This window comes from Mastomys coucha, unplaced genomic scaffold, assembly GCF_008632895.1.
Source record: "Mastomys coucha isolate ucsf_1 unplaced genomic scaffold, UCSF_Mcou_1 pScaffold2, whole genome shotgun sequence".
NCBI lineage: Eukaryota > Metazoa > Chordata > Mammalia > Rodentia > Muridae > Mastomys > Mastomys coucha.
The window spans coordinates 24983836-24992904 of record NW_022196902.1 but is presented as its reverse complement, the minus strand read 5'-3'; the positions used below and the strand labels follow the sequence as shown (position 1 = coordinate 24992904).

The following is a 9069-nucleotide window of genomic DNA, read 5'->3' as shown; positions in this document are numbered from 1 at the left end:
AAAAAAAAAAAAGAATTTTTCTCGAGATTATAGGGTTGTTCTTTTGGGGAAAAGAAAGTATGAGGACATAATGTGCTTGTCCTAGACTTTACAAACAAATTTTTCAAAACTGTAATTTTATTTTAAAATTGTGTATCCCAACTTGGCTGATATGCCTAAAATGATCTACTGGCTTTTGCTTATGATTAAAAAAAATCTCAAATAAATCTACTTTTTAAAAGGAAGAAAAAAAAACAAATAACTACATTATTATAGAGAACTTTAGACCTGTGGAGTTTTTTTGTTTTAAATTACCAAAGAAATTGGTAAGATAAAGTGATGGCTTTCTTCTTATATAAATAGAATGCAAATCAAAGCTGTAACAAGTTATGATTCATTGCAAGTAGTCAGTTGTAACTAACTCCTAAAGGCAACCATTTTTATCTTATATATCATAATTATTTTATAGTTCGGAAGCACTTTGCACATACTTCTTGTATATAAAAGATGTAATTACAGGATATAGTGGTAGTTCTTTAAAACATGAACCTCATCTTAAAAATCGACAGCTATGGGTTTTTTTTTAAAGATCAGCTTTTCTGTTTATTGTAAAACTAAGTTTAAAAAAATACAAGGTTAATGAGAGGGGAAAAAAAGAAAATATGAAGATTCATGAGACTTGAATGAGGCACATTTTTAAATTGTTGATTTCCATGAAAGCTTTTCTTGGACACTTTTACTTGATTGTAGATTTTGCATACCATACTGGTTCCTCTAATTTTCCCGTTTTTGCTTTGTTTTGTTTTGTTTGTTTGTTTCTGTCTGGGTTAAAATGAATCTCTTTGACTTCGTATGTCATGGAAGAATTATCACTGAATGTCTACTATGGTCAGGTTTTCTGTTACTTGTCTTACTGATGTTGCTGTGAGTCTCTCCTGGGAGATATAGTTCACTTCTCCTTTACAGGTTCTTTCCTGAGGAGAGCTGCAGAACAATGTCAAGGTCACGAGATTTGATGCATGACGAGTATCATTCCAAACTGAAAGAACAACAGGAAAAAAAGATTAACCTGTTTCAATTCAGCTTAATTGAAGCCAAGGGTAGATGACCTTTATAACAACTTAGCACTACCATTTCAAAATTGAAATGCCACTTTTTAAAATCCTTTATTTTGCCAGTATCCTGCAATTGCTTGCTAAAAGTAGCTTACATCTTATGTTAGATTCTTCTATTCGCATTGCATTTTCACTGGGTATACTCATTCCCTTACTGAGCATCACAAAAATGTTACCACATTATGGTGAGCTATGAGTGACCTTCTTTTATAAAATAAGACTAAAATATATTTATCTTAGAATTAAATGAGGTTGACAGCCAAGACTTTGTACTTTGAACTGGGATTCTTAATCCAATTTTTAATTATTATAGACTAACTATGTCTAAATGACATAGACTCCACCAATGAAAAACGTAAGTCTATGACAATATTGGCCTGTCTTTCCGTCTATCTATCTATCTATCTATCTATCTATCTATCTATCTATCTATCTATCTATCTATCTATCTATAATCTATTTATCCTATTATCTACCTATCATCTATCTATCTATCTATCTATCTATCTATCTATCTATCTACCTACCTACCTACCTACCTACCTACCTACCTACCTACCTACCTATCTATCTCTATATGTACATGTTTCTATATTATATCATGCATTTAACAAATTTGGAATATGGATATATCCCAGAAGGAATAAATAAGAAATAAATCTAGGTCATCTGTTGTATTCTCATCTTAAGTAACACTTTATGATGGAAAATGAATAAACTTATGGTTCACGGCTATTTTTACCATGCAAGTGAAAGACTGGCAGCAATAAAACACCCTTCCAGATATGTACTAAATAGTATTAGAATTTGGTATGTTAAGATCCTTAAAAATTAAATGAAAGGTGCCACTCAAATAGTTTCCTAGACCAATGTTAACTTTGTTCCTTCCTTTTTAACTGGGGATGCCTCAGTGCCTTGAACAATATGTGTTGCATCACAGAATTGTGTCTCCAGCCCCAGCCATACTTTCGTTACATGTCACAACTGATAACATCATAGGGATATATATATATATATTTGACTGACCAAAATACAAGAAACTTGACTGTAATGTTTAACCATCTTGGATAAACAATATTATTTTAAATGAGAATATAAGAACAAAGCCATTCCTAAGCAACATTTTGAATAATAACTCTATATGTATATATGTGTGTATGTATGCATATGTATAATTTTATACTGAGGTGCTATGGGAAACTGGGAAAGGAGTGTCAGATTTGGGCAAAAGAGTTGATTGTTAAGGTGTAGTTTCCTCTCTTGAACTCGTGGGGATGGGTGGAAAGAAATGGGCGAGTAGTACCTTAGGGCAAGATGTTGGAGGTAAGTGGTTTCTGTCTCTGAAACTTAGGATACTCAAATGTAAAGGAGGTTTTACCAGCTACAGAGAACTGTGCTCACTCCTGATAGAAGTAGCAACATACATTGGTAATAATGATGGCAATAAGTACTTCTTAATTACACTCTGTTGAACTATTTTATGGTACTCAATGATGAGCTATTCTTTAACCTTAGGTTTACAGTAAAATAGATTTAAAAACATAATTTGATTTAGTTTATTCTATCCATTCACATCTCATATTTATTGCAGAATTAACATTTTTTGAATGCTGTGTGGTTTCGACTTAATGTAATACAGATATGTTCAATTGATTCAATTTTCTTGTCTGGGAGTCCTCACTCATCTGGCAGCTTTTATGTACTGACAGGCCTCCATCACTGTATTTTTGCCATTGTTTTAGATCTGCAGTTCAGTGTGAATTTGTTCTGCACAGCTTAACATAAAATGCTCAAGGTTTTCATTTTATGATTCGCTTTGCTTCTGGCAAGTGAATTTCAGTCACATGTCAGAGTATTTTGTGATCCCTAAAAGTCGAAATATCCATATTCTATATTTCCATGGTGTAGCTCTTAGTAGCAATATACTAGAATGTACATGCAAAACTTTATTGAGAATTTATTTAATCCAATTCTCTTATTTAGACTCCTGAGGAATATTTTGCAAATTTGACATGAAGAAAAGACTAGGGTAGTAAACTTCCAAATGATTGCTCTGTGCTTATTCTAGGCATTTGACTGTTGCCTAATGGATAGAAAATTTACTTTGTGTGCTAGGTTGGATCATGGATTCAATTCCCTAGGACCACTAAATAAATAAATGATATAATTTTGAGATTATTAGAGTCAGACAAACTGAATTATAATAAAGTAATGTTCCAAATTGTATGTTTATAACTAATTTTGACTGTGAGCTACCCAACATGGGTGCTGGGACTGATCTAGGGACAAAAGCAATATACATTGTCATCTGCTGAGCGATCATCTTTCTAGCACCATTACCATATGTTTTGCTAAGGACCAATATTGAAAGTGATAAATATGGTTCCAAAACTCAAATAACTAGAAATTAGATGATAGATGTTACCTTTATCACCATGTCAAAGACTCCCTGTGGATGCATAAAATTAGAGGTAGTACTTAGCCCAATAGACTATACAGCATATTTTCTTCTAATTATATTACAGATAAAGTATAATTCATAAATTATACATAATAGCATGACTGATTAAAAATATAGTGAAGTTCTTATATATCTAAAAAGTATATAAGAACAAATATAAAAACATTAATAAAATTTATATATGTTCATTCACAAATATTACATAATTTGATCTCTTCATTGAAAGAAGCTCCCTTCACTCTTTTTTTTTTTATTCAGATAAACAGCATCAGTACTCTTCTGATGTGAGGCCAACAGTAATTGCTATGAGTGTTTTCTAAACCTCAGCACCAAGTTCCCATTGAGACTGAAAACATTCACCAAGTGCGTCTTTGGTGGATATTTATTCATGTTACTGAGAATGGTAGCAAGTCACATTTTATAAATTGTTTGTCTATGGGACCTGTTAATATTTCAAATCAAAGTTGATTCTGAAGTTATAAAAGGGGAAACTGTGTTGCAAAGAGTGTGTTCTGTCTCCCATATTTCCAATTATCTTTCTGTCCTAAATTTTGTAAATTTAATTTTAGATGTCAGAGTGTACCTTCTTGAAGTGTGGGTGTGGGATGGAACCATTAAAATTTATGCAATTGTTACAATTTTTCGGACACTTTGTTAGAATTCTGTAATGCACAAATACAAGGGTGTCATCAATTTTTAACTTTTTAATTACATTTGCATTTATAGGGGGAGTAGGTGTGTCACATAGAATGCATATGGATGCGAGGGGATAGCATGGAGAAGTTGGTTTGCTCTCCACCATGTGTGTCTGTATATTGAACCCAGGTCATGTTTTTACCGCAAGTACTTTTGCTCACTGTGTCATCTAATTTTTTTGCTTCTTTTTTTTCCTGTATTTTATTTATCTATTTTATCTCTTCTTATCTTATTAAAACAGAAACTAAGCACAACAAGATGAAGAAAGAAATAGGAATTATCCAAGATCATTAAATGAAAAGGTAGCTGAGGTAGGAACTCAAATAAAACAGAAACCTGGAGGCAGAAGCAGGTGCCATGGAGGGGTGCTAATCTTTTTTGTCTTGAAATTTTTTACTATATTTTTTTATTTACATTGCAAATTTTATCCCCTCTGAAACCCCCCCCCCATTCCATCCCCTCTCTTCCTGCTCACTAACCCACCGCTTCTGCTTCCCTGTCCCAGCATTCCCCTACACTGGGGCATCAAGCCTTCATGAGACCAAGGGCCTCTGTTATCATTGATGCCCCACAAGGCCATCCTTTGCTACATATGTGGCTGGAGCCATGGGTCCCTCCATGTGCACTCTTTGGTTGTTAGTTTAGTCCCAGGGAGCTCTGGGGGTACTAGATGGTTCATATTGTTGTTCCTCCTATGGGGCTGCAAACCCCTTCAGCTCCTTGGGTCTTTCTCTAGCTCCTCCACTGGGCACTTTGTGTTCAGTCCAATGGATGGCTGTGAGCATCCACTTCTGTATTAGTCAGGCACTGTCAGAGCCTCCCAGGAGACAGCTATATCTGGCTCCTGTCAGTAAGCACTCGTTGGCATCCATAATAGTGTCTGGGTTTGATAACTATATATGGGACAGAAAAACAGGAAAAAGCATAGTGCATCCCCACACATGCACCTGTCTAACAGCTGCTGTTAGATACTAACACACTGAAGCTGTCACACGAATGAGGGAGTCTCTTCAAAACATAAAACGTAAAAGAAAATACAGCTAAACATTAATTGGATGAAAATAATTGTATCAATCAAATAAAGGTGGCTGAAGCAATATTAACACTGGGGTAAATAAATGTCAAGGAACATGATATTCAACATAGATCATAAGGCAAATTTATGGAGCAATGCCTGTTGTAAGTTAAATGATTCCGAATACAGATAACAAGATCATCACTTAGGTGGCAGAATGTTTTTCTTATACCCTTTCAGTTGTCATTTGTGGTTACTACTCAAGTTATAATCATGACAGCAGAAGAATTTAACATGACACTTATCCACAAAATTTTCCAGGTACTATGTGGAAGATTTTCTATCTTATAATCTTTTGATATCATGTCACATTTTAATGAAAATGTATAAGGCAAATGTGCCAATTGCTCTTCTTTAGGACATGTGTATCCTTAGAAGGCAGGCATTCACTTTTTACTTTATATTTTGTGACCTTAGTCAGGCCTTTGAACCTGCAGACAGAGAAATATATGATCAGGTAATCAGTTCCCTCTGGTTCAGTTGATTTATCCATTACTCATTTTCAGGCAGCCATTCTCTCTTTATTTCACTTGAGAAAATGACAAAAGTATTTACAAAATAATGTATTTAGAAAATATGTTCTAAAGTATTTAGAGAAATAATGGTCATTTATACACATTAATTATGTTTTAGAGTCACAGACTACCTAAGAAATATCACAGTGCTAGACATGGAAAATGTCCTTTTGAGTTGCTGGTCAAGAGAGCACTAGAGACTTATTCCTCAAGCAATATAGCCTACTGTTCCTGCCCTTGGTTACCCCCTGGAGTAGAAGGTAATTTCATGTTGATAAAGACCTGAGCAACTGCTACCTGAAGGCTAGCTTTCATAGTTCTGGAAGGCAGTTAAAGTTTAAGCTGTCATGGTAGGAAAGCAATCAATATTACCTACCCATCTGTGATACATAAAAAGCACAACAATCTCAAGGTAAAATATCTCTAAAGATTCAATATTACATGCATATCTTTGTGGTAACTGGCAACTATCTAATTGGAATTAAGGTGAGTTCAGTGAGAATGAAATCACTTTTGGCACTGGAAACCTAGTCAACTAACTATGGCTAATGAGCTCTTAGATCTTAGAGGAGAACCTATTTCTGCCAATTTCCTAAGCTAGCATGATTTTTAACTGCATCCTAAGCCCTCATCCTTATACCCACAGACAGTTGTGGCTTTCATTCCTCATAAAAGAAGTTTCTTCCTTACAACCAATAGGGAACATTACAGAAAGTCACAAATGGTCAAAATAAAGAGAACAAATGGTCATGGTGTATCTAGCCATAGCTAATGCATTTAAAATACAGACCCTAAGCCAACATTCAGAGACCCTAGAAGAAGAGGGGGAAATGAAGGTTGTAAGAGCCACAGGGCCAGGTCTCCTGAGACTGTACCTTCTTCATACAACAAGGAAGCTGCTTCCATGAAATCTCAACATGGATGACATCAGTTGGCATGCCAACATTGGCGGGGAGAATCTAACAGGGTCCTACTTTTTGATGAAGAGCTACAGGCAAATGTTGATTGTGAAGAGAGGTAGAGCTAGTCTTCCCTAGAGATATGACCACTAACTGGTTATGCAATGCCAAGTGGCCAGCCCTAAATGCAGATATATCCAAGCAACATTAAATGAACACGACAGGTTTTATTTATATATGTATTTATGTGTGTACGTATGTATGTATACATGTAATATATGTATGTATGTATGTGTGTTTATGTGTACACACACATATATGTATAAAAATAATTAAGAAAAAGAAGCCATACATTTGAGAGTGTGTGATGTGCCAGGAAGGCCAGATTGTGGAGAGGGAAAATACAATTTTATTTTAATTAAAAATGGAATAAAAATTTAAAGCATAGAGAAGTAATAAAAATTCAGGATAGATCATTAACAGAGACATCATCTGTTGTAAATATAAATTTCACTTTTATTTCATCAGTTGAAGTAATGAAATGAGAATGATGTATTTGTATGAACCCAGAACATTTCCTTCTCTGTTCTAACTATCCCTAGGTATACGTCTGAAAGCTTCCAGCTTCCACACAATCTAATATACTACAAGTCTAGACCTTGAAGGCTTCAGCTTCTAGTCTCCATCTGCAAACCTAGGCCTAGAATATTTTAGCACCTGAGACATACTGCTGATAAACTTACCCTTTCTAGTTCTTTCTGAACTTTGGCTAGTTGGTTCAACTTAGCTCTTCTGGCTCAAACTTCCCTCTAAGCTGACTGATTCAAACTCACTTCAGTAAACCCCTGACTAAATTTCTCTGCTTGAAAATATTGCCTCTGAACTCCACAAACTGAACTGTTCTAAACTCAACAGATTATATTTATATATGTATTAATATGTAGATATATATGCATATGTGTATAAATTTATGTGTGTATATTTATACACACACATGTATAAAAATAATTAAGTAAATGAGGCCATAAATCAGTTCTGCTATGAACTGAACTGAGCACAACTGACGTTCTCTCCCTTAAAACCCTCTCTTCCCCGTCTGCTCTTGTGAGAGCTGGGTGTATCCTATCTTTGACTCATTCTGTCAAATCTTTCTCTGAGTTGTCACTTTGTCTTCCCCTCAATTAGATATCATTGTTTTAGATTAAAGGAATGTGATGTACCTGTATCCCAGTTGAATATGTAATTCCTTGACAGAGTAGCACTGTTGCTGTAGAGAAATTTTTTTTTTTAAATTGCACTACAATCTGTCTACTGACCAGTCCCAAATGCTGAGTATCACCAAAGCTTATGAAATGAAGAAACACTTTTTTCCTGTAATAGTTGACACTTTATAGCAAGAAAATGAATCTATGTTGGATTCTTTCCTCCATTGGCCTATTCTAGGATAGGCTCAGATTCAAAACATGCTCCTAGGAGGTCAAGGTCACAAATACCTTTCTCTTCTTCAGCTTTGAGAGTGAGATGACTGAGTCCCATGAAATTATCCACATTAACAGAACATATTGTGACACCTAGATATATGCTTCAAATTGAACACCCCAACTCATCTACAGTTTTCCTTAAACATCATTAGAATACTGTTATATTTTCTTTTTTCTCTGTTTTTTTTCCTTTGTGCATAGTTATATTGAGTATAACAAGAACTTATGTCTCATAAATATTGAAACTTAATAGGAGTATATGTCTGAATCTGTACAGGAAACAGTATTCTCTGCCTGGAATATTTTGTTTGTAAATAGGGAAACACAGACACACAGCAGAGGCAATGCTGAACCTAATGTTCATTCCATTTCCTTTAGACAATACCTTCTATTGGTTTTCTTTGGCAGTGTTCAAAACACTGGGGATGTCTCACTTCTTACATATTATAGAGTTTAAAAATATGTCAAGCCTACTATAGTTATTTATTAAGATTTCCCTTTGTCATTTTATAGTCTTCCTTAAAATAGTTAATGTTCAAAATAGCTTTATAGAATGGTTCCTTAATCATATGGCATATATGCTTTCTGTAATGACTCTATAACATTTTTACAAATTGCACATATTACTTTTGCAATAAATGGCTACAGAAATGCACATAGTAAATCTGCATAAGTCATATTAAATTCAGCACTCTAAAAACAGACTCTAAGCAAGTGTGAGATGGAGAGAACTCATGTCCCAATTTAGAGGCTGTAATAAGACAAAAGATAGATACTATTTTTAAATATTTTTATTAGATGTTTTCTTTATTTACAATATCTCCTTTCTCAGGTTCACCTCCAAAAAA

The 9069-nt window shown here is 34.4% G+C and overlaps 1 protein-coding gene and 1 pseudogene across 5 annotated transcripts in view; both read left to right on the top strand.

Moving 5' to 3' along the window:
• Nkain2 (sodium/potassium transporting ATPase interacting 2) overlaps nt 1–9069 on the top strand; it is a 1006098-nt gene that overhangs the window by 600691 nt on the left and 396338 nt on the right. The window lies entirely within an intron of this gene.
• The window catches only part of LOC116097904, a 3133-nt pseudogene continuing 822 nt past the window's right edge, over nt 6759–9069 (top strand).